Source organism: Molothrus ater, chromosome 3 (assembly GCF_012460135.2).
Source record: "Molothrus ater isolate BHLD 08-10-18 breed brown headed cowbird chromosome 3, BPBGC_Mater_1.1, whole genome shotgun sequence".
NCBI lineage: Eukaryota > Metazoa > Chordata > Aves > Passeriformes > Icteridae > Molothrus > Molothrus ater.
In genome coordinates, this window is record NC_050480.2 from 55923584 (window position 1) to 55950978 (window position 27395).

At 39.4% G+C, this 27395-nt stretch overlaps 1 protein-coding gene across 1 annotated transcript in view; it reads right to left on the reverse strand.

Annotated features, from left to right (window-relative positions):
- The window catches only part of MTHFD1L (methylenetetrahydrofolate dehydrogenase (NADP+ dependent) 1 like), a 125777-nt gene that overhangs the window by 20763 nt on the left and 77619 nt on the right, over nucleotides 1–27395 (reverse strand). The window lies entirely within an intron of this gene.

Below are 27395 nucleotides of genomic sequence, written 5' to 3' on the forward strand. Positions count from 1 at the left end.
ACTCCTGCTATCCCTCCCTTAGCTCTTGTTACTGAAATACCTCGGCTACATCTCATCCCGGTTTCTGGACAACCACTTTTTTTTTTAGAGTGATATAAAGCAAAGTGAAAATACCAGAGGCTTACCTACAAAACACTAAATACAGCAAACTGTAACCACTGTGAACTGATTCACAAATAAATCAGATGTTCATACACTCAGGGCATTGCCACCCCTCAGAGAGACAGGGGCTGACACAGCTCCAGCAATATGATTTTCATTTGTAGACACATGTCTGTCAGAACCCTAAACCTCATACCATATTAGCTTTGTGACTGATATTATGTGGGTCTGGAAATAATCAAAGGGCAGTCAGTTGTCTTGAATTTGATAATATGTAAGAATTTTTCTTACTCAAGTGTCAAAAAATATTAACACAACTTGTACTTTATAGAGGGGAAAGATTCCAAAACCAGGCAGTGTTCCATGTACCTGCAGTGATAAGTAGAAGAATGGTTAGCTATAATACAGACCTACAAAAAATAAAACTCCCTTGTAAGTTTCTTTTCCATCTGGGAGAATACTGCAATTCTCCATGAAAAATGCCAGCAGCAAACTGTCATGATGAATTTTCCTCTACAGTATGTATTTGATTCTGAATCAATCCCACAGAGGACAGCAGACAACATCAAAACAGAAGTCTTTAACTGCCCCATAAAATGAAGATTACTTTAGACCCCTAAAAATGAACTTTTATGAGTATATCCCTGGAAGATGAAACCACTAGACATTACACTGCAGTTATCTGGGATTCATCTCATATACTACTATTTTTTTTAAGCTTTACTGGAAATCATACTGAAAGGCCTACAAGAAGGCACATTTTTGGATTTATCATGGCTTTTGTGTCTGGGAAACACACTTTAGAACATATCTTTAATGAAATGGCCCATTTGGTCTAAACAATCCAAGGAAAGAAAAAAGTTGCTTTCTCTTTAGAAAATGTGATTTTAAATGTTTTCCAGTTGCAAAAGTAAATGTAGGCTGAGCTAACATTTCAGAGCAGATTCAGTTTACCTAGAAAAAAGCACTTCTATCCTGGAATAAAAATGCTTGCAGCCATTCTGTTTAAATTTTGAAGGTACCCCATTCCAGCATGACCCGTGCATGTGTGTGGTAGGTGTCTGTGTCTATATTCACCAGATCGCCATCACGGTCCTCCTGACTGGGGAGTAAAGCAAGTCTCCCAGTTGTGCCTATTTCGTAAAGTGCATGTAAACAATTAGGAAATGGCATTTAAATAATTTGAAGTGATTGCTGACATTTCCTTCAGAAAAAGGTGAAAGAATCTGTTGTTAGTGCAGACTCTGCAGCAGCATATTTATCAGTAATATCAGGAAGTGTGGTCACTGACTGACACAGCTTGCTCACCTACCAAGTTTCTCATGGCAGATGGTTTTTCTACATTCAAATTAGGATAACCTGCTGAATAAGCCAAGGGATGGGAGCTCTGGAAGACAGGCCACATTCACTAAAAGGTATTTTTTAATGGAATTATATCAGTGTATCCTACCAGCAAGTTATCCTAAAACAAATTCAAAAGGGATCCGAAGGGGCAACCTCAGGAATACCAAGAACTCTCCAGCTCAGTGGAAACACAGCTGTGGGACTTGATGATCCTTATGTTACATGGGCATTTTGTGTTACTGAACATCTGGAGCTAGTAGAAAACTTTATTTGCTTGTGGTCCCCACTTTTTTATGCCCACCTTTTAGGGATTTGTGGGTCATAATGCCACCTTGGCTCTTTCTCCTGAAGGAGCCTTCTCTCTCTCTCTCTTCCAGAGCACAGGCATTAGGATAATTTTTATTTTATTTTTGATCAAGTGTCTGGGAGAGGGAAGTGGAGCCACTGCACTTTGGAGGCACTCATGATTTCATGTGTTTGACTTTATTTTCTTGCTTTTCTACTGGCTTTGACCACTTGAATAAGTTTCAGTATTGCTCTGAGTATCTTTCTCCCTCTTACACATAATCCTTTACCGATTACATGTCTTGTTCAAGAGCACAGGGAATATTTGAAACAATACATCTATTTGTATAGCTCTGCCAGACATTCTTCCTATGCTCTTCCTGTGCTGTGTTTGTAATTTTATCTGTCTTTCAAAAATTCAATTAAGGCACTATTAATAAAAATTAATTAAATTAGTCCTCTGACAATACAGAGCAGCACCACATAGATGACATATTACCAGTTCATGATGGTGCAATGAGAAGGAAGCAGCAAAGTACCAGTAAGTCTCCTGCATTCCTCAAAATACTGAAGAAGGATGCTCTGAAGTGGCTTGTTAGAAAGGATGCCATGTGATACAGAATGCAAAACAGCTGCTGCTTTCTATAAGGCAGGAGGGAAGCTAAAAATAAAGCAAGCAGAAAGATAAAATGGATGAATCCTGGATGCATTCTCCTTATTCCTAATGAAAATAATTCACATCATTTTTTTGAGAAACAAGGGTGTAAAATATACAGAGGAGGGTTAAGAAAGACTATGGATGAAAACAGCTAAAGGAGGATCCAAATAAGTAATAAACAAGCAAGCAAATAAATAAATACATCTGCAACATCACAGAAATAATTCCCCAACTGTCCAAAGTGTTTTATTTTCCAGCAAAGATGCAAAAATCCTAAAATGCATTACACTGTGGATCGATACAACTTTTGTATTTGATTCTATTCCAGCACGCATCCCATATACTGGGGCGGGGAAAAGAGATGAAAGGAGGAGGAAGGATGAAAGATACTCTTGTCTGTGCAGGGTATCTGGAAGGGAGCCACTCTGAAGGATAACTAACTTATTTGCCAATCAAAATGAACGTGAGCATACACAGAGGAATTTTATCCCATGAATGCTTATCAGTTGCTTCTGACTGTAGTCAAAGCATACAGATTCTTGACAATGTAACCTACTTGTGAACATTTCTGAAATTTGGTCTTGATTTCTCCTGAATATGCAAATCCAGAAGTGGAAGCATCCTTAATTGCATACTACAACTAAAAGTGTGTAGTGTGCAGGTAGGTGAGTATGCCCATATGTGTGTTCCCACTATTCTGAATTCCTGTGAAGGAAAAGTTTTCTTGTCAAAAGGAAGCTATTTAAAAATAATGGTATTGCTGGTTTTATTCAATATTTTCTGCTGTTTTCCCATCTTGTTCACATAAGTCTTCAGTTTATGATTTGAATTTATATGAGACTTCTACTTTGTTTCTTTCTTCTGGAAACCAGCTATCCCAAAGCAAAATGATGAGTGACAGGCTGAATTGACAGGTTGACTAGGTTGAAATGCTCCCACCATTCCTGGCCTGCAGCACCTGCAGTTCACAGCACATTAGTCACAATCTGTGCTGCAGAGCCCATGCATGCCCCGCCTCTAGGTTCTAGCACTATTAATTGAATTTGGGGATGCAGCCAAACAGCTTAAAACTTTCCCTTTCATATACAATGCAGTACTTTGTCTTGTTAGGACAGGAACCTTGGGTGAGCTTGCTCAGGCGCTCTGCAGAGAAGTAGCACTGGGAACAGCACGTGGGCTGAGTTTGCCCCAGCCTGCCTTCCTGACACTTACAGCAGGTCTGCTTCAGCAGCCACATTTCCCTTTATGGTAGGGCCTTCCAGAGCATCCAACTGCAGAAATGTAACCTGTCTGTGAGGCAGGGCTGTGTCCAACACAGCCTTGCAGGGAAGCTGATCCACTCCTCTGGCACTTGTCCTCCCAAGTGATGAAAACAACTTTATTTTAGACTCCAATGAAAAACAATAAATTTTGACACTTCCATTCCACTCTCTGTATGGTCTATACAGAAAAGAGGAAATTAATATGGAATATAAATGTGCCAAACCAATTAGAGTTGACCATGCACATCAGACAAGCACTTTTCAGCATTACCTGCTCCTGGATTGCCAGCCAGATGTGCTTCTGCTTAGCTCAAGAAGAGGACTGTGCCCAGCACAGCAGCCATTCACAGCTACCCCAAGGGATGTAAACAAGGAAGAAACATTGTGCTTTGAGCTACTGCTCTTAAAATGCTTCAGAGCAAAAGAACTACTAATTTGGGGTTGAAGAGTGAAGGGAGACCGAAAATCTCAGAACTGGGTATTTCAAGAAAATGATAGTCAAATAATGCATTTAAATACAGTCCAGTACAGTTATGTTGTAAGAAATCAATTAATCTTCTTCCAAGTATCATAGGATCTAAGGATTCATGAAATCAGTTAATAATACAATACTTCATGTTAGTTCATCAGGTGCTATTAGTAGCACACTGTGTTCTACCATAGTTCCATTTCCACTTTACCACAGACCAGAACTGAGTATCAATATTTTTGTCATTTGGGTTAAAAACACGATTATATAAAATTGTAACTTAATGTTACTAATACTGACTAAAAGTTATGGACAGTAATAACTACAAAAAATTATGGAACCACTATAAGCAAAGCAATTGTTACTAAAAAAATTAAAGCACTTATTTTACAGCTGCTTTTTCTCTGATCCACTTTGGGTGTAAATGGATAATTTCATCTGAGCTCTAGTCACACAATTGCAGCTTGTTGGTTTACTGTGGGTAACCAGCAATAAATTTATATGATCAAACCCACTGAGACACAACTGAGATAATTTTGATCATGATGAAGGAAAACAGCTAACACAAATTTTATAGCTTTCAATAATCCTGTGTGCTTCACAGACCAGTCATATGAAACTAATAACTGATGATGAAACTTTTTATTACGGAAAATCCTTGCCAAAGTGAAGGAAGATCTACTAATTCAGGAAACAATCACAGGGGGAAAACCCTCCACTAAAAGCATATTACACCTGAGACTGAAAATAAATGGACTTCATAGCATGATGTGAAAGTCAAAAAACCCATTCAGCAGACAGAAGGTGTGAGTTGCCTTCTCAGCAGCACAGGAAGCATTCCCCAAAACCAGAGGGAAGGCTTGTCCCTGGCTGTATGCTGGTCCAGAACTGCCCTCCTCCCTGCTTGTTCATTGTACCCACGCTGACAACACCCAGCTCAACATAACATAAACGTGGCAAAGCACACCCACAGTATCTTTGGAAGCAAAAGCTAGTCATATATATATGTGTGTGTGTGTGTGTGTGTGTGTGTGTGTACATATATGTATATATATGTCCTGCTCATGGCCATCCTACCAACTTTGGAACCACAGGCAATCCTTCCCATGCCTGGTGTGCCATCCATTGTACCATCACAGATCTCCATGCTGCACTGCACAGCATGCCATGGGCTCCTCCCACTCCACAGCCTAGTAAAGTACCATCTTCAACACTTCTCAAAAGTATCAAAAAGTTAATCAAAGGAAAGATTAAAAAAGCCTAAACACAGAGCTTTGGGGAAGTTTGTGCTCTAGTGATAAGATTTTGGCCACCTCCTTTAAAACCATTGATGTCTCTCACACTGAGTTACCGTTATGTTAATTTAACATAATTTTTCTTCAGTTCTGCAAGCCAAAATCAATATCATAGCAGTGGCTATAATTCTCTTTCTCACATCAATATACTTGCAGTCCCACTCATGAGCTGGGAAACCAAATAAGAAACCACAGAAAGAACTGTTTCATTGCCAAATTGGAAGGACACTAGTAAACAAATTCTTGAAACTATCACCTTAAAAACGGACTTTCAAAAGCCTTAGAAGCTTTGGTTCAGTGACTAGACTACAGATGCTAATCCAAAATTTGAGTCAGCTTCTGAAGCAACCAAAAAATGTCCGTGCCTATCAGACTTGCAGGACCACACTCCTTCTTCCCGTTCTCCCCATAAAGGCACATATGCCTGCCCACTTTCGTGTCTAATACCTTGGCCCCATTCCCAGAGCAGTGTGTGATATCCTCCTTCCACTCTTTAAAGATGTGACACAGAATCCAGCTGCAGCTACCCCGAGATTTGGATACAAATACCATGTGCAGCATATCAGTTGCTGGAACTTTCAGTCTGACATACAAAGCAATGAGTTATGATAGCTAAATAAATAAAATTGTAAAACCAACCTACTTCCTTACAGGATTGTGCAAGCTTCAAATGAATGCTGCAAAGTACTTTGTAAAGAAGAATCATTGTAGGAGTCATAAAGAAAGAAAATGGATGGGGATTGTGATGACAGAACCAAGTCCTTTGTCGCACTGGCCATAGTTTTAAGAACTAAGAAATAGAAAGGTGCATTCCAGGAATAAAATTCCAATGTTCAGCAAGAAGATTTTCCAAGCTTTGTGACATTCAGATACTGAGCTGCCCCTAGAAACAACATGAATTTTATAGTCATTAATTCTTACCTAGCTTTGTAACACATGACTCTATTTATGCTGCTCATTACAAGAATAATTTCACCTGTATGCTACCAAATCAAATTTCAATAATACCTACTTTAATTTCATTAGACTTTGAGGGGCTGTGAAAAATATTTTAGCTGGGAAGAAGCCAGAGGAAATCTTGCTAACTCTCAATGTTAGCAATATCCCCAAACAAGACACCAAAAGATTTGCTTCTTAATTGTGCTATGCAGTTCCTTTGACTGGCAGCCATCTCCTTCCCCACCATTTCAGCCCATCCCAAGAGAAAAATTTATACTTTTCCTGAACCAGTTGTCCCATGACGCTCACTGGAGGTTCAGCAGCAGCAGTATGTGCACAGCTGTAAAACATCTGGCACACAGGTGTATGAAATGGCATTTGCTTGCTGTCTGGCTAGTCACATTTTTTGGAAAGATAACAAACAGTTATTGTGCAAAAAGACAGATAGTACTGCTGTGCTCACTATTGTAAGTTGCATTTATCTTCAGTGGTGTAATCTCCAGGGAAAGGAATAAACGTTAAGAAAGAGAAATTTTATGGAAGTTAAGCATGGTTCTTTCACGTTGGTACTGATAATCCAGCTTGGATCCAGGTTTATGTCCAAGCAGCAAGTGAGTGGGCCTGGAAGGCACACTCTAAATAAACCCTCTGACACTGTCTGAAATGGAATGGGAGCAAATGCTTTCCTTTGGCAGCTTGAACTTACAAGTTAATGCCAGCAACATTACAAACATTAATCTTAAATACAGCACCAATGACAGACTAAACACAAACCTCTACATAAGAAGTAAGCCTGTATAAAAGCAAATTTGATACACAAAAGGCAGCTTACACAGAGCAAAGAAGAAAATGCATTGCTTTCAGCATCAGACATTAGATATTTGGAAAAAATACATTAAAAAATGCAATCAATGTCACATTTGCCAAAGGTGTTGATGGGACAAAATTGCTAACTCCAGTGTTCTACTTAAAATAGTACAAGACAGACCTACATGGCAAAACTGAGGAGGTAACTCATGCCCAATGCCCACCATGAGCACACAGGCACACCTGTGAGATTTAACACAACAGGTGCAACACGAGCAATGAAGATTTTAGCATGGGCTGATTAAACCACAGTGAGAATCCCTCAACAGCTTGCACTACAAGTGGGAGCTGCATCTTCATCACTGGCACCACTTGGGTATGCCTTTGCTTACTCACAGTACAAACATCTTTGATTACTCCTCATGTATAGGCGATGGACATACAGTGGCTCGTGTTGTGGATAAATGGAAGCAGCACCTGCTACATGCTTCTTCATTCCCCACTAACTCATAAAGAAGCTTGATGAGACTCTACTGGCACTAGGGCTCTTCCTACCTTCCTACCTGAACCAAGTTTTCAAACAGCAGTCCAAGGAACAGATTCTCTGATTTACACACTATTAAATATAAATTACCAGGTCTACATGACATGGCAACATCATGATTCAGCTTGCAAACTCAACGTCCTTACCATTGCAGAACTCACAATTTTCCTCTGCTCTTACCCTTTTTGCATTAAAAATAGAATATTCTTAATATTCTACATATTCCACAGCAATACAGCACCAAACTCTCAATGTGGGCAATGCACACAGAAAAAACAACTGTGTAATCCAATCAAATTATCCAAGCAATGTTGAAACCACAAAACACTGACTGGTCTTTTCCACGCACTGTCACACCCAAGAAAATGTTTGCTTTTTCTTTCTATGTTAACTTTCTTCAGAAGGTTTTCTCCCTAACAGAAAAGGCTCATCACATCTCTCAAAAGCCTACAGTTACTGAAATGAAATGGAACAAGAATGATTAGATAGATAGTTATGAAGACAGGAAACATGAGACAGGGATTTTAGAAGGAAGGGCAAATCTTTGCTATAAATCAAAGCTTTCCAAATGTTTCCAGCACCAAAATGGATTGGCAGCATGAGGTGATAGGTGCTTTGGCAGAGATAAAACTGACAATGTGAAATGAAATATGTGTAGGTTATTAAAACAGTGAGCTTTGCTGGCAGCTGGGGTTTGTTGAAATTCTAATCAAGTTTCCAAAAAGAATTCATATTTGAAATTAGAAAGGAATGTCTCATCTATTGGCAGAAGCTTTAAGGCCCATTTAATTAGTCCTGAAAACGAATGAGTGCAATATTTTTCTTCAACTGATGTTATGCAAATGCAGGTATGTTTCAGTTTACCTGTGCTTCTCAAGACTTCACACTTCTCTATCCTTGCTGTTGAGGCAGCTGGAGTCAGTGAGAAAATATCTCCCATTTTGATACTCAGACAGCAACTCAACTGTACCCACAACTCTTTATTTACACTGCCTCCATTCTCCACTGAGTTATCAGTACAGGACCAAACCCTCTGAGCACATTATTGGCAACTTTTTGATTCAAAATAAATGCTAAAGATTTACTAGGAGAAGTGAATCTATTTTTCCTCTTGCAAATACTCTGTTCCTAAGGTGGGAAAGGTCCCTCTTCAAATACTTCCAAAACAGATGAAAAACAACAAAACTCTTTCTTTTTGTTTAAGAGATATGAGTAATATTCTGAGATATAACCTACTGTGCTGAATCAGCAGTTACCTTTACCTTTTGACCATCTATAAAGGACAGCCTTCAAAAGATGAAATGAAGACCTGAAAAAGACCTAGCTTTTCCTAAATAAGTGGTAAGGAGTCAGAGGCAATATTCCATGATAATCATTGTGCCCTAATGCATCATCCACACGGTAGCAACATTTCATAAACCATTTCAAAACCAGGCTTTGCAGCTGCTTGGCCTGGAGGGGAGTATCATGGGATCAGTAAACAAAACGAAAGCAAAACAAATACCTCAGTTGCTGCTAAAAATTTCTGCTGGAAAAGACCAAGATTTTGTTTTCTGTTTTGTTAAGAGATTGACAGATCCCTCCAAAAGATTGCAGATAAGCAGCTGAATTTTAAATTACTACATTTAAGGTGGATGTTTTTAGCTTATGGTCTATGTTTTTAGTTTATGGTCTTCTTTTTTCTAGTTACCATAACTTTTTATTATTTTATTAAAAATAAGTGAAAACTCAAACCAACAACCTACACATTCCTGTGTTCAAGACCATCTGAACATCAGGGAGTGGGAAGGGTTAACCTGTGTGCATTAAGATAAACAGGCTGGAAAACAGTACTAAAGAATAGATACTCGGTACAAAAATTAACACAACCCTGCCTTCCTCACTTTGGTCTCTTTCCTACCCTGTACTTAAGTCTCCATTCTGCCCAGGGGCTCCATCTCCTCTCTGGAAGGAGAGGACTGCAGCTGGAAGGGGATGAGGCTGCCCCTAGGCACAGGTCCATGTACTCATGTGCAGACTGCAGCCTTGTCCTTGCTCATCCACGGCCAAGGGGATGGTCCTGTGGGACTGCAGGAGCTTTGTCTTAGCTCTGTGTAGGCTAACTTGGGATTGGCCATCCTTCTCTGATGTGATAAGCTTGAATTTGTATACACACTCAGGCCAGCAGCTTTCTAATATCTGCACATTTGTGGCATCTGCCAGTTAACATGTGGGTCACTAAATGTGCCCTGAGTCTTAAGTGGTTAATCTGTGCCTATGGAAATGTTTTGGTATGAATATAACCAGCTTCAACATCTCAAAGGATTTTAAGACTTGGGTTGCATCGTGTTTGCGGGGACCCTTGTGGCGGGAAGAATGATGAATCTGACTCCATGTTCTCAGAAGGCTAATTTATTATTTTATGATAAATTAAAGAATACTAAACTATACTAAAAAATACAGAAAGGATACTTACAGAATGCTAAAAAGATCATAATGAAAACTCGTGACTCTCTCCAGAGTGAGACAAGCTCCTTGACGCAGCTTGGCACTGATTGGCCAATGAGTGAAAACAGCTCACACCAGAAACCAATGAAACAATCACCTGTGGATAAACAATCTCCAAACACATTCCACGTGAGCAAAACAGAGGAGAAGCAAATGAGATAATTATTGTTTTCATTTTTTTCTCTGAGGCTTCTCAGCTTCCCAGGAGAAAAATCCTGGGCAAAGGGATTTTTCAGAAAATGTGAATGTGACAGGGTTGCACTGTCATTCAAACAAGGCCTTAAGTGGCACATGCTACTGCTAGCAGTTCTTGCTTGATTTCCACAGAAGTCAGGTAATTTCCCAGTTGTGTTGCTTTTGATGGACAATTTCCTTCTCATCCGAGTACAAGGATTGTACCTAACTTGTGCCTCCTCTGCGACGCGTCAGAAAATTAGTGGTAAAAAGCACTATAAAAGAGTGTATTACTGCAAATATACCACATGATAGCCTATCAAATGGGAAAAATGGCACTGCAGATTGATTTTGAACAGCACATTTGGGAGTTGCTAAGGATGTCCATTGCACAGTAAACATCTACTGCCTGACATCTCACTTGTCTGTCACTGACGACAGATTTTGTTCCCATTAATGAACAACTTCCAAAATACACTTTTTGCAGCCTTTATCTAAGAGTATGTGAAGTAACTTGTGATGTAAGTTAAATAAACCCTTCAAAATATGCAGCCCCCCCCAAATCAGTCTCCTTAATGTAAGGTCATTTCTGACATAGCTTATTTATCTTTCATGAATGCCTCATGGCATTAAGTAGGTACACTAAGAAATCAACAACCACTTTTACAACTGGGTAATTGAGTCTGCAAATTGCAGTTAATATCCTCAATTCCTGGCTATCAGCTGAAGGCATTATTCAGAGGAGATGCTTGATCTGAAGGGAACAGATGAGAGACACTGAAAAATGGCTAAGTGTGCATGTGGCATTCAAATGAACACAAAAATTTCTTTCAGAAGAGAAGTAAAACATTGCTTGGAAAATTATTACATATTTTGATCAATGGAGATGTAAAACAGAATTATTAAATAAAAAAAATCAAAACTTTTGAAATCTATCAGCTGGAAGGAAAAACAAAGATTGAGAACATGGCTTTGGAGACAAGATAGAAAATAATATGGCACCTATGAAATGATATGTAAAATGGGCAAGTAAGAAAGGGGCCCTTCACAGCAAGAGAAACAACCAGATGCTGTGAATCACAGCGACTCTGAGATGCCAGCAGGGTGGAGGGCCAAAAGACTATTTGTTACCTGCTGCCAAAGGGTATAAAATAAACCAGCACAGCTAGAACCAACACTTGGTGCCTACTCTGAGCACACCTGTCTTGATGCTGGAGGCGATGTGCACAGGTGTGTCTTGGTGCTTGGCAGTATGTGGCAATGACAGCCAGAGTAGCTGAAAATTAGTTTATTTTCCCATCCTAATTTTGCCTCAACATTTGCTGTACTGTTGCAACATTATTTTTTATATCTAGGAAAGCTATTTATTCTTTGAAGGGACATGTGGGAAAACAGTACAGGGAGAAGAAACAAGTGCTGTGAGGTGAATGAGATGGCCTGGAAAAAAATAGGGGAAATATGTCCTGTGCAAACAGGGATGGTACCAAAGCCACTTGGGAAAACATAGCAGGAAGCAGAGAAAAACACTAGCTGAACTAACAGACAGATCTCATCAGCAAAATGCAAAGAACAGAGGCACATGACTTCAGAAGATAGTTGCTAAAAGATAGAAACAATGAAGCAGCAGTAATGACATTATAGAGTCCTTATACCTCTCTGAGACCTGAGAACAAATACCATTTATAATGCAGTACAAGCAACATCCATCTCTGTAGCCTGAACTTCAGGAACAATTCTGTCCTGGTGCCTGTGAACTAGGAGAAATTCCAATTTTGAAGACCTCAAAGTCTAAATAGCCAAAGTAAACAAGGAAAGGAATTTAAAGATACTCAGGGTTTCTGAGAACTGCATTTTTAAAGCTGCAGTAAAGAACTACTTATTAAGAATTTATCATATGCATCTTAAAACCCATTCTCAGTGGAATTAGGAATCAATATGCCATTGCATCCAAAGCCAGATAATTTTAAATGTAATTAATCTTTTCTGCCATGGAAATTATATAGAGCTGTTAGAATTAGGTAGAGCTGAAAATAACATTATTTAGAGGTTGTGAAAAGGCAGAAACACCTGATTGCCTTTCCCCCCTCTTTTTTGGAAATGGTTTTCTTTCATTATTTCTACAGATTAAAAAAAATAAATTTCAGCAGCTAATTTCCTCTGAAAATCTATTCCTCCTACAGTTTCTTTCACAGTTGGACTGAAGTACATCACAGGATACACAAAACAGAAAAAGAATAGGCCCCAGATGCATTTACCTTAGGCATGTTCTTTCCCATTTTATCTTTGAACACAAAAAAGTCAATTAATTCTTAACTTAGTTATTTTTCCATAAAAGTACCAAAATCCAGAGAGTTTTTTTAGTTTTCTGTTGGTTTAAAACAGCTCCTGCAGCTTCATTCATCATTTGTAAGAAACTGCTGTCCTGTAGCAGCTGCTTTTAACACTTCCTCAGTAGAGTAGATTTATCTTGGGAATTTCTCACTGCAGTAAGTTGCATCAGACTTATTACACAGATGGAATAGAACTAATACAAACTATTTGGCAATGTCTCCCCATGACCTGCACTAGAGATGAACACACTAATCCATCTATTTAGAAAAGCAGACCTACTGACGGCATCACAGAGGGAACAGATTCAGATTGTCTTCCTCTGAATCGCTGGGGGTTTCTCCTCAATTTACAAACAAGTGTAGCAATTTCAATTTAATGTGGTTCTGTAGGTAATTTTACCTCATGCAAAATGACACTAATGCAACACAACTAACAGCACTGGCCCAAATAAGAGCACTTCAGTTAAAATTGATTTAGCTGAAGGTATGAATTCATTTTACAATTAAAGCAAATGTATTTTATGCACTTGGCAACCTTTCCTCCAAATTTTCCTTAAATTTGTCAACTTTTTCTATGAATTTACCTACAAGAAATTCTTTGAGGCTTCACACAAATTGCCCTTCTACTTTCTTTTTGTTGGTTTTCACTAAACTGCAGAATAAACTTTACTGGAGGTCAAAGTACAATTTACCAAAATAATTCTAAAAAGTGGGAGCCTATTCTGTGGCAAAGGCTAAATTATGTCTTCCAAGAATCACATTTGGCGGGAGCCTTAATACAGCAGACTGCCTTGGTTTCCAGAGGTTACGTCTGAGTTAAGAGAGAGCCAGCAACACCAGCCCATAAACAGCAACGCAACATGTGAAGGAGAGCTGGAGCAGAGAGCTGAAGATCACGAAAAGTTCAGGACTTCAGAGATTGAATTTAGGATGTAAAAGCTGCTTACTGCTCAAGCAAGTACTATTAAGAACACACCTTTCATTCAGTACATTCCCTGGCTCACTCATGCCTGGAAGAAGCCAGAAGTCTCCTAACTGACCTCCCTCCCCACCCTCTGTCCTTTCTGAGGAGCCTGGAAGAACAAGACATAGTGACACTAATGGAAAGGGATGTAACACTTCATACTCAAGGAGTAAAATGGGGATTTGAGTGACACAGAGATGGGGCCAGCAAGCCTCCCCTTTACAACTACACAGGCAGAAGGAAGGAGGCAACAACACACATTTTGAGGGTATTCACGCTCCTGCTCTTCTGCGCAGATGTTGCTGGCACATGGAAACACCGCCATTCCTTAAATGAACTCAGGAATATTGGCATGCACATTTTGAAATTCTGACCACACAGAAAAATCCCACATTTGGATACACATGCTTTTCAGTGCAGGACTGATCCCAAGAAGTGCATGTATGTGGTTATTGGGTGGTTTTGTTGTTTTCGGGTTTTTTTTGGTTTTTTAATATACAGCTTCCTCTTGGCTGGATCCCTAAAGTTGTAAATTACACATTCTATGTTTAATGTATGCCATAATCTTGTTTGCCATTTTGTTTCCACAAAATGTTAAGTTTTATGGTTCCAACAACATAGCTAAATTCTCTCCACTTAAATAAAGCCCTTTAATTGAAATTTATTCTCATGCATATCCTGAACTGAAACCGAAAACTATTTATATTTGAACGACCAGAAAGAATATTCTTAATTTCTGCAATGCAATGATTCAATTTTTCTTCCTCCACTAGCTTTTCTGCTTCCCAAACTGGACACATCCCATCCTTTATGTCAAACACATCAAAATAAAAACTGCCTCTAGGTGCCAAAACAGCTCCCATGGGAAAAAAAGAGAAAAAAAAAAAAAAAGAGATGGAAAAGGTGGAATAAAAGAAGCAAAAAAGATTAGGTTTTTGACCACTATAATGAAGATATGATAGTCATCTATAAAATCATATAAATTTAGACATGTACTAAAACTGAACACAACAAAGGCATGGTTTAATGGGTAAAAAAATGCATACATTCAATGCAGTCCACAATCCAAACAAAATATGGGTAAACAACAGAATGACGACTCCTATACTCTCATCTGTCAGCAGAAATCTCTCCAGTTAGAGAGAAATTTTCCACAAATACCTGATGATCAAATTAAAGCACCCTTTTATCAACAAATTCATTCCCACAATTTACATTTTTCTGTACTTATAAGGAAATTCTTCTTACATCACATGTGACTGCTTCATTCATTGCACTCCACCTCCAGTAATAACATTATGAATTAAGTCAAACATGTATAAACCAATGGGTGGAAAACTGCCTTTTCAACATAAATACACAGAAATCCTTAAAACACTTCCAAAAAGAAAGAGATACCACTCAAAAAATGCTGGTCAGTGGCAAAGACGAATAGGAACTGATCTGTATAGCAAATACATTTCCTCTGAATAGTGATACAGTGCATTCAAGAGCAGGAATGCTCCCTGTTGAGGCTGGGTGCAAATGGGCATTTACAGAAGTTCAACAAGGTTCAAGTGCCGTGTCCTACACTTGGGTCACAACAAGCCCAGGCAGTGCCACAGGCTGGGGGAACAGCAGCTGGAAAGCTGCAAAAGCGAAAGACCTGGGGGTGCTCATCAACAGCAGCTGAACATGAGGTGGCCAAGAAGGGTCAGTGGCACCCTGAACCAGCAAAAGTGTGGCCAGCTGGAGCAGGGAAGTGATTATTCCCCTGCAGTGAGGCCACACCTGGAGTGCTCTGTCCAGTTCCAGGCCCCTCACTACAAGAAGGACATCAAGGTGCTGGAGTGAGTCCAGAGAAAGGCAACAGAGCTGGTGAAGAGTCTGGAGCACAAGTCTGATGAGCAACTGAGGGAGCCTGGGGGTGTTTAATCTGGAGAAGAGGAGGCTCAGGGATGACCACCTGTAGCCAGGCAGGGGTTGGCCTCTTCTCCCAGGCAACCAGCAACAGGATGACAGGAGGTAGCCTCAAGCTGGAGAGGTTCAGTTTGGGTATTACGAGAAATTTCTTCACAGAAATGCTGATTAGAAATTGGATTGGACTTCCCAGGGAGGTGGTGGAGTCACCATCCCTGAAGGTCTTTAAGAAAAGACTGTAAGAGGCACTCAGTGCCATAGCATAGTTGACAAGGTGGTGTTAGGTGGCAGGTTGAAATTCATGATCTCAGAGGTCTTTTCCAAACTAATTGATTCTGTGAGTCTATTAAAACTAAAATTATAGGAGAGCAGAAGCACTATTTATATATCAACATCCTTTCAAACAGGCACATATCCTGCATAGTAGTAACACTTTTGGAAACCTTGACATTGGATCTGAGCCAAAACCATGAGCTGGATGGTGAGAAAAATCTGCAGAACAGCCTTCTGAACAACCACTGGCTGAATGAAGCCTGGAGATGCTCACAAGGGAACTCTACTGTGAGCAGGGAAATCAGGCATTTATAATATAATATGAACAGCACTGCATATAAGATACCAAACTAGCTTTTGTTTTCCAGGAAAATAACCACAGACCCCTGTATTTTGGGCTATTTAATGAATCAAAGAAAATTAAAAGTCACAGCTTTTGTCATACAGCTTTCTTGCACAAACTCTCAGATTAGCAGTGAGCCCCAGCAGTTTTTGAGAGCTGTGCAAATGCAGTAACTTCTGCGCAGCACGAGGCAAATGTTGCAAATGGAACTGGGAAAAAACAACTCAGTGGTATCACCTATGTGATGTTAACCACTTCTTTTTCAGGGGTTGCATTTGTCATATTATGTTATAAATACCATTGCCTAAAAGAAAAAGAAGTGTAATATAAATTAACACCACTGAGATTCCACCTGTCTCAGGTGTCCCCAAGTACACTTCTCCAGAAGTACTTCTGCCTCTCACAGCTGACTGAAAATAAGGAGTCAAGCAGGAACTCTTAAGTGGTGTTGAACTTCATGCTGTTTTGTCAAAAAATATAAGTGAAAAGTAAAATCAAGCCAGGAGACTTATTTTCACTTATCTAAGTCAATCTTAAAAAAGACTAGGAATAGTACAACAGGTTTCTACAGGTGACAAATTGTCACAGTTCTTCCAGCCTCAGTCTACTGGTTGTTTTTACGGAGTGAGCAAGTAACAAACCCAGATCATCTCAGTGTAAGAGCTTACTGATGATTTACTAAAAGGCAAACACATTTTCTATGTTTCTCTGCTGCTTTTGCTTTTGGTATGTTCATTTGATTGTGACAGTGAAACCAGAAAGTCACCTCAAGACACACTCAATATTCAGTGTTTGTAGGGTGTCAGCCTGGTAGATGCTTTACAAGATCCAAAAGATTTCCACTTCAGTGAGAGTTATGAAGCAATCCTTTCCCATGCAACAATGCAGCTTTCTCATCCACACACACACAGTGCTCCTTTATACACTGCTTTTGAGTATAAAACCAGAATTTAAGGAGATTCAGAGCAAGATTTTCTGAAGATTGAAGGGGATATAAATGATATTTCTGCAAGTATCACAAGCCTCCACATATTTAATCATTGATGTCTTGGTTGCTAAATGATCATTGAAAATTAGTATCTTTACGTAATTTTGCATATTTGTAAAAAAAGAGAAACAGTTGATTTGGACTCAACCACACTTTTAAAATTGCTGTAGACATGTAGTCTCCAACTAAAAAAAAGTGAAATAAAAACCTGTAAAAAAGTGACATCAAAAAATAGTCCCTGAGCAGCTGTGCAGAAAAGGAACCATGACCTGATTACCTAATTCTCACTAGTTTTCCTGAAAGCATGTACTCTCACTGAGGTTAACTTTAGACTCAAAGTCTTCAGAGCATTGCTGGTCTTGAAATAGGACAGCTCGTGCAGAACTTCAACATTTCTAAAATACTTTCTTTTCAATTGCAACATTCTTATTTATGACTGAATAGCTCATTCTGAATTTCTTCATGTCACTACCTTTCCTATTAAGCCAAAGCCCAGCTCTTATGTTGTCTAAAGAAACATGGTTATTAAACAAAGATGCTGTGGTCAGGCACTCCAGCCTAAAATATCATGCAATTATAGAATTTTACCTTCTGAAAATATGGAGTCCCTAGAGAGAAACCGTTTAGCCTACTAGCTCCAAATTTTGACATGTTATTTAAAAACATTATTAAAAATGTGAAACCAGTTAAAAAGACTGTTCCATTTGTATCAGGCATTTCTATATGACTTCAAGAAAAGCTGAATGTCCAGCTGCCAGGCATTAACCTGTAAAGTGTCAAGCACTGGTATAGCTAGCATGGGATTATCATCCACTGGATGGTTATGGAGGTAAGAGTCAAAATTATCTCAAAGAAGCCAAACTTTGCTGTCAAAGTGAACACCCACCCATCTGGTGCCACATCTCGGATCTTTTGCAGTTGTCCCAGATGGCAGCACTATCAGGCACGTTTCATTGGGAACACTCTCCTGACACTCCTTCCTGCCATTCCCTCGGGCCCTGGCACTGGCCACCAGAGAGAGGAAGTTGTAGACTGCAATGAGGTCTTCCCCTCAGTCTCCTCTGCTGTTCATTTCAGAAACCAAGTGATTTCAGCTGCTCCTCAAAAGGCTTCTGCTCCACACCCATCACCATCTTCATAGCTCTCCTCTGGATGCTCTCTAATAGCTTTATAACCTTTTTTTTTAATGTGGCACCCAAAACTGCACACAGGACTTGATGTGAGGCCAAGCTGGTCATAAGGTAATGCTCTATTCATGGCCTTTCATAATTTCATAAGTAAAGAAAGATAGCTCTTTTCAAAGCAAACCCATTACCACTTATCAAAAGGAAAATTCAGCATGCCAGCATTTGTACATTTTGTATTTTTTAAAATAAGGACACATGAGAAATATCTCAGGAAATACTTTAGGATTTTTATGTGGGTGGGTGGGTGGGTGGAGTAGGGGAGGAGTAGCAGCATAACTTTATCTTTTAGCATTGTGCACAGAATGTAGGTCAGCCTACTCCAATGGAAACACCCCATGCTGATTCTTCACATTCTTAGACATAAACATCTCATGATTTTGTAGGCCAGGAAATTGTGAATTTTATTCATGGTCCTGTCCCAGAATTGTCAGGGGGACCTTACTGTTTGTACCTCTGGACTCCTTATTTTAAAATAAAAGTAAAAATTTTGCTTGTCTAGCAAATTACTAATACAAAGAGATAGTATGTAAATGTTGAGTATTGCAGCTTCTATAGTCCATGTCACAACATAATAAATCAGAGAAGCTCAGTTTCTAATTTCTCAGTAAATACTATTTTGTGCATAACAAATGCAGGATGCATTTATTTCAATGTAAAACAATCTGGAAAATGTCCTTCCTTCCCTGTAAAAGCTATTTGTTAACTAATAATAGATATATATTTTACTGTCTAAAATTATAACCTATTTTTAACCTCACATTGTCATACAAAGTTTATGGAGAAAATACTTAAAAAAGGGAAATCAGAGTCCATTTCCTGTTTTAACAAGGATAATCCCTTGACCAGAAGGCACAAATACTCATTCCTCTTTTATGTTAATTAGCACACTGTTTATTTTATATGTCACAATTTAACGAAAGAAAGCAAGTTGCTGGGAACATTATTAAGTTCAAAACATCTTTCACCTTATTTATCCAGAACTCAATAAAACTGTTCAGTCACAGACTTGCAGCCTCCAGCTTGGTTCCTGCTATTAGCCCTAAATCATTTTTAGAGTTTCAGTAACAGTAAGTTGCCAAGCTCAAATATACAGCTATCTACATCTGCTAGATAGTTTGTCTTACTGGACAGGCTGGAAAAATTTCACTCACTTGATCCAAACTGTAAAGTTTCTTGCTGCTATCGAGGAATCAATCTTTTTAAAATTTGCAAATCAGCATTTGAAAAGTGCATCTGTACGAACGTTGAAAGGACGATGTTTTTTTTTCCTTTAGGTGAGCATAAGATAGCTTCTCAAAAAAATTGCACATAGTTTAAAAAAGTAACTACTTATTCCTTAATGAATGGCTGAATCTCTAAATTTCCCATTTGAGCCAGAGAGAGCCTTTTCAGAAATTTCAGTTTCTTCAACTGAGGAAGCTAATCAGGATGAACAAGCAAAAATAGGGAGCATGAAACACAATTTCATTTTTTCCCTATACAGAGGAAACAGCAGAAAGCTGGAAGTGACAGGATGGCTGCTGCTACCACACTGAACCATGACAGGCAGCAGCAATACCCAACCTGCCCCAAGGCAGTCAGATTCAGTGACTCCGCTGTCTGGCAGCGTCAGCCTCTTCCCACAGCAAGTCACCCAAAATATCATGAATGGGGGAAGAAATACCTGGCTGCCCTCTCTAATGCTTAAGTCTGTGCATCTTCCACATGGATAGCATTATCTAACCCTTAACACCGCTGTTTCAAGGCATTCCATAAACTGATTTTTGAGCTCTTCACATCTGATCAAAGACCACACGTGCCAGGCTGATTGGATGAGCTCTAAATCAAACCCATTTATCTGCTCTGGACACACATCAGGTGTGCCAACCAGCAGGGTCAGAGCTGCAGGCTGGCACCAGGGTGGGCAGGCAGCGCTGCTGCACCACAGAGAGGCTGCCACGATTCACCCACCTGCTTCTCTCTTTGCCCTGCAGAACACCCAGCAAGAGGCATTCACTAACTGCTCAGACTTGCACGTGCCTGCACTCCCACTGCAACATCCCTATTTCTTCTCTGAAGTCATGCATAAAATCCAAGGGCAGTTGTCCAAAATTGGTGCTGGCTTCTGTCCAAACTGCACTTCCCACTTTTAACTGATACATCTTTGTTAAAAGCAAGCCCTGAGCAAATAAGCTAATGTACATCATTTAAAGAGCCCTACTCTCCATATGGAATATCAGCATCTTGTTTTTTCCTTAACTGATGCAGCCATATCCATTGTTATCGAGGATCATGGACTGTAAATCAGAGACAAGGGAATGAAACAGAGAGAAGACATACCCAAACTGGTTATGATCACAGGTAGGATCTTAATGACTCCCAGGCTCCCTGAAGGCCCTGAGCAAAGGATGCCTTCCCAGAGGTGTGCCTTTGGCTCCATGTGCACTCCAGGTGATTCCCATTTGCCTGCACCGATGGCATCTGCAAGCCTAAGCTGCACTGAGTTCATTACATACAACTTCCCAGCTCTGATGAGAGCAAGACGTTCACAACCACCATGAACAAAACTGTTCCAGAGCACAACGAGCTCTCTTGGTTCCTGCATTGTTTAAACTTGTCTGCACTGGCCAGGCACTGCTCGTGATCAGTGAATCCGTGCTGCCTGGGCTGCTGTGCCGAGTCAGCTCCTCTTAACTGAAAACATCTGCTCCAGCACTCCTGAGCCTGGCACACCAGCTTGGGAAATTCCTCTGCAGCTGCTCTGAGCTCTGATCCACCATGCCTTCCATGCCCTTTCACATGTAAAGCAAAGGAGGTTAGGTAAAATTCCCTCAAGAGATGAGAGACCATCAAAATGCATTTTCAGGGGATCAGTCTGAAACTTTTTCTGGCTAAAGTGAAACATGAAAGTCACCTCTTGTACTTGTAAATAAGTTTTAAGTTTACCTATTCAGATAAACTACTTTAGGTTAACACTGACATGTCTAAGAGCTTAAACATAATGTTACATTTCTATGGATGTATTTAATATAAATATACTTGGAAAAGATGACCAAGGAAACCTGATTGATACAAGAAATACACTTGGTTCATTTTTGTCACTAAAAAGTAATTTTATTTAAAATCACATTTAACATTTACATAAAAATCTCTCTGACAAGGCTTAAAATATGGTAAGATGGGAAAATTATTTTGGAAAATAGTGGACACTGGATACAAAGAAATAATTTCACAGGAGTCATACAAGAATTGCTTAAAATGGAGGTTATAGTAAGAAAAAAATCTCATCAAAACTAAACATTAAATAGCTTACCAAACCACAGGGTCTATTTTCTTATTTGATACGTTATTTAGTGATTTCATCCTGTCCCAAAAAACCAGGTTTTCCTTCAGCAATTCAGTTCACTGAATAACACACACACACCCCTAAAAAATTTTTTCTTCTTGGTAGAAAACAAATGAAAACCATTCATTCATTTCTCTAACTAAAGTGCTGGCCCTCAAGGAATGTAAGATTAGGTGGAATAAAGCAATAATAAGCTACAAATTTAATCTGGCCAGCAATGGGACATTTCATTCAGAAGAGGCAATATATGGTACACTATTATGATGTAGGTTAAATAATGCTTACTAGCAAACGAACAGCAGTCAAGAGTGACAGCATGAACTATATAGGATCTAAGTGTCTTGTCTTTATTATCTGTCAAGGCACCGCAGAGGAGGAAGAGAGGCTGGTTTGTGGGGTTTTTTGGGTGTTGTTTCAGGTTGTAAGAGAGTATTTTACCATATGCCTGTGTCACAGCCATGGCATGGAGGTACAGTGATCCAAAGCAAAGTATATTTACTCTGTATTTCCAACAAGCACTGGCTTATCCACATCACTTTAAAACAGGTGAATTAAACAGTAAATGCACAGACTATATGGAATTTTTTACCATTTAAATACATTCTTTTCTATTCCCTTTCAAAAGTTACAGAAATGATAACGATGTTTTCAAGCCAGATAAACTCTACTCTTTTGCTCTTAAATTTAAAAAATCCTTAGTCATCAGCAAGGCATGTTCTGCTCTCCTGTAACTACATTCATTACTCACATGACTTCTTCCTGCCCAGATCTTAGATCATCTCATTGTTTTAAATAATGCTTTTGGAACATCTTCCAAGCTCTTTAACCCTTGTGGCTTTTATGTCAGTGTCCTCTTCCAGTTCTCCATGTACATCTTGGATGTGTCTCCAAATAATTTCACAGGTATCTCTTCCCATTAGTACAACTCTCAGTTTCTTCCTTTCCAGCCAATCCCATCTCTCCAATCCTGCCCTCAATCTTCTATTCCCATCTTCTGATCACAAATGGACACTGCCATCCTTGAATTTTAACTGCCTCATAGTACACACAGGTGGGATGTTTGCAAAAGCAAACCATTCCATTATAATCTACAATTTTTTTCCTCAGCCCTTCAGCTAAATCATTCACTTAGGACTATTCCTGCCTCATCTACAGAGACCCTCCCCTCTCTGGCCAGCCCAATACCATCACAACCACATCATGCAATCCACCAAGGGCCAGAAGTGGATTTCCTGCCATTACACTAACCTCAGCCTACTAACTAACCTCTCAGCCTTTGGCTTTTAGACTCAACAGTCTGAAGGTGATTGTCCCCACCCTCACTTCCAGCCATCAATCATGTCTATCTGGTCACCCCCAGCCCATCAGCCCTATCCTGAATAATTCCTCAGCCTTCCCCCAAGTAGAACATCATTCAGCATTTCCATCTGTGCATAGCTGGTCACTGGACAGGAATGATGCAGCCTTTGTAATTCAGAAAACCCCTCTCCTTCATCTATCACCTACTGTGATAGATACAAAGGCACAGCATCTAACAGAGGGCAGCTTTTCTTTCCCTGTTACCAATTTCCAATTTAGGACTAAACAATTGTTAACCTACTTTCCTACATGAGTTGAATTTCATGGCTTTCCTTTACTCTCACTGCTTACACACTTCTTGCAGTTGTCTCAAAAGCTGCCCACAGAGTCTGTGAGCCCCTAGCTTTCACAGCTAGCTGTTCTGAGCACTGCTACAGCACAGCAACTATACAACACCAAAGGCACTTGCCAAATGCCACATCTCCAAGAACATTTTTTGGACCAAGAGTGGTCAGAATACCTAGGAGAGCTTAAATCCTTTGTAAACAATACAAAATTGAACTGTAAGCTAAATGTTTTACAAAGCAAATATAAACCTCACCATCATTTATGTTTTTGAAATGCTACCCTGTGTTACAAGATCACCAGGATGAGTTGAGCAATCAGACAATTATTATTCATCTGTCCCATAAAAGCACCTGAGAAAAGTGACAAAATGACAGTTTGGAGGCAATCTGAGCATCATGCACTACTGAAAACCTGCAATTTCACTTCAGGTGGCCTGGAGTCCAGCTTATGTTCAATAGACACTCTCAAAACTTAATAAGCTCCTAACCACTAAGAAAGAAGAAATTAATTCAACGGGGAACAATATTTTCCTTCTGCAAGTAATAATAAAAATATTTTCTTATGAGGTCTTTTCCCCCTTACAATATCCAGGTAATATTTTGGCAGGGCAGTCCTGGCTCTCACCAACAAGTGAGCTAGAGCTTTGTTCTTTCCATGCACTGATTTCAAACTACACTGGGTCACCCCAAGAGTTCCTTCCAAGGGGATATAGTTTCAGCACTAGCTCCAGAGACTTGAACTTCTTTCTCTACGAGGAGAAAAATATTTCTGTAATAGGTTGACCTTTCTTCAGATATGTTGATATCTGAAGGATGTCAGTTCATTGTGAGAATTTGGAAGCTGGCCATGACTCCAAAGGCTCCACATATTTTCAGAGTGACCATGCCTGTAATTTTAACCCATTGAAATGAAAGTGCATGGCTGGAGTAGTACATGCTTAAAAATCTCACTGTGACTCAACCACTGATTTATTTCCTGCAGCAGTGATTTGGTAGCATCACTTCCCAAAGGCAAAAGGCAACAGGTTTTATTTCTATGACCTTCCTGCATTCTTGCAACTCACATGAAAAGGAACAATGGAAATGTAGCTGAATGTGAGAAAGCACCAAACTGCTATGGCTTTTTGGGTGGGTGTGGAGAGAAACACAAAAACTACAAAAAATCTAACAACTCCCCACCCAAGCATTGCTAGTGAATGACCTCACTGGTTTCCTACATATACTCCAGCAGCTTTCCTGCCATCACTCTGTTAAGCCAAGCAATGATGTCAACAGTCCACCTGCGAGAGTGATGTAGCCCTCTGGGTCATGGTCTCAGAGAACTTGGATAAAAGCTGTGCCAGTGTTAATTAAATGCACCTCTTGTTTCACTGCTGATTTCCTCTGATAAGACTCAGCTCATTTTTCCTGGAAAGACTTCCATGCTGTATGGGAACTGGAGCCAACCATAACACAAACCAAATATTGCTTAGAGAATATGAAGACAACATGCTAAATATTTAGTTTAAAAAAAAATCACTGTGTATCAGAGCTGGGATAAATACAAATCTCATTACTTTGCATGTGCTAGTGACAAGGCTAAACTACAAATGCTAGTCACTGTAGATAGTTTATTATCTTTCAGCAGTACCTATCTCTCTCATTTGTAATGCTCTTCCCCATTACATTGGAGCAGAACTCTTAACAACCTGCTTTACTGATCAATTCTCACAGGTCGGAATATGAGAAGTTCGTCTGGTAAAAAATATGCTTTGAGAATGGCGTTTGACATTTAATTAGCATCAGAATTATCACTACAACTTTAATGAAAAATAGTATTTTTTTCCTGCCATCAGAAAAGCCTTAGCTGTAAGAAGGTTCTGAGCAGCTTAGGTATTAAGGAGCCTCTCCATTAATACAATTAGCCAGCAAGCAGTGGAAGGGAAAAAAATTTTGTACTGCTCCTTCTTCTTTTCCTATATAAAGAAATCTAGTCCACTGTCATGACTGGATCTTTTCACCATAGGCTGTCACTGGGATTTCTGTAATCCCTCTACTCACAACATTGACTTCCAACCATTCTAAGCCTTCAGGACATGCCCTTTTATACTTGCTTTGTCCTTGCAGACACTTTCAGATAGCTTTATTAGTAAGAGAAATGCCAAGGGAAGGTTTTCAGTTTTGAAGCTAGACATGAAAAATATTTCTTCTTGCACCACTTAAAAAGTAACACTAACCCTAAGACATAGTTGCTGACAACAACGCACACAAAAAATCTGAAGGCAACAAATTAGAAAAGTGGTTTCAAAAGTCATGGTGCAACTACATTATGAAAGTTTGTTTCATGATGCTCACAACTCTCCACTCTGAAAGGCAGCAAGTTGGACCTCTTGCTATAAATTTAATTCTAAAGAAAGAACTGTGTGTTAACAATGTTAGGAATACATTCAAATTCATTCATTCATTCTGATTTGTAGCAATTGTGATGGTTCCAAGAACTGTTCTGTCCCACATTCCTGAGCATTACATTCCTGAGCATTAGCAATATTTTTCCAAACAACCAATGATCGATGTCCATGTATTTACATTTTTACCTCTTGGGGATCTTATGTTTATACAATACCTCGCCTACAAACTCTCTTGGAATACATAACACAGGCTATACTGCCTTCCCAGCTCAGGATATGGGAGAGGTTCCATGGCTAATACTGCTTCTCACCAAAGTCAGGCTAACTAACTTAGACATACTTTTTACACTCTCCTCCAAAAAGAAATCTCATATACAAAATATCTTTCAAAAGAACTTAATTTTTTGGTTTCCAAATGGTAACAGAAAGAGGTAATCCTTGAACTGGTTTAGTTTATTCTGCTCCTATGGACAGTTTCTATGGATTTATGACACCGAACTGCAGCTAGTATATAGCAAAGCATGCAGGGTGTGACTCATTCAGAAAGCTCAACCCAAGAATATTTCATTCTGACATCCAACAGAAAAGCTCCCTCATGGATTTGAATTAGTTGTTGCCCATTACTCACATGCACTCCTTCTCATAACTTCATGACACACAACTTGCAGTGCAAACTTGAATCCAGGCCATGAAGGAGATACTAGAAGTTCTGACAAATTTTAACCCTGTCACCAGTAACTGAAATTTGGTCTTACACAATTTAAATACACAGCTGTGCTCTGCTTCTGGAGGATGTGCATAATGTGGTCATGCAGAAGGAAAGCGTATCCCCAAGTCCAGTGACTTAAAGTGACACAGTTTCCTGAACTCCAGGAACCCTCCTGGTCAGAAAGTGCTTCCTTCCTCATTTCAAACACTTGATTGTTTTGGAGGGAATTCAGGACAATAGATTAGAAACTTTCAACCTTTCCTAAGTGTACTGCTGCACAAGGAAATCAGGCCGTGCTCTGGGAAGATGAGATAACATTGGGAGAGTACTCTTTCCGGAAATGCAATGGCTTTTACATCCCTTCTCCAGCACCATCCCATGAATCAGCTATGTGTAAGTAATAACTCTAGCTAGGAGATGTCAGATGCAGTTCAACTGCTGCTTGGATTAAGATGTACGTGGTTGGCAGAAGGCATGAGCCAACTCACTTCTCAGCTATTTCGATAAGGCCTGCAAGGGAAGAAATATCAGGAGCTTCCTAATCTGAGTCTGTACTTGTAAGGAAGGATAGGAAGAAAGGATGATGATTGCCTCTTTTTATCACCTCATTGCTTAAATCTCTAATAAAGGAGAAGGAATGTGCTATTACTTCTGCAGTTAAAAATCTACCCCTTTCCACCATAACTTACTTTTACAGCACCACTAGTGATGTTCATAAAGATTGGGAGCAGATCAGGCTCATCAGCTGAAGAGCAGTTATTTTAAGCATACCCTATTCCCCAACACAATTCCTTCAATCTAAATGCATTGAAATGGTTTGTAATGATGGATAAAAGATTTAAAATTTAGAATAATATCTAACTAGTTGTTTACAGGCTACAATTTGAATAAGAAAAGGCAACGACAAGTAAATTAATTTTTCTGTGGCATTAGGGTGCCTAAATACCCTAGACTAACCTACGAACAACAGCAACAGAA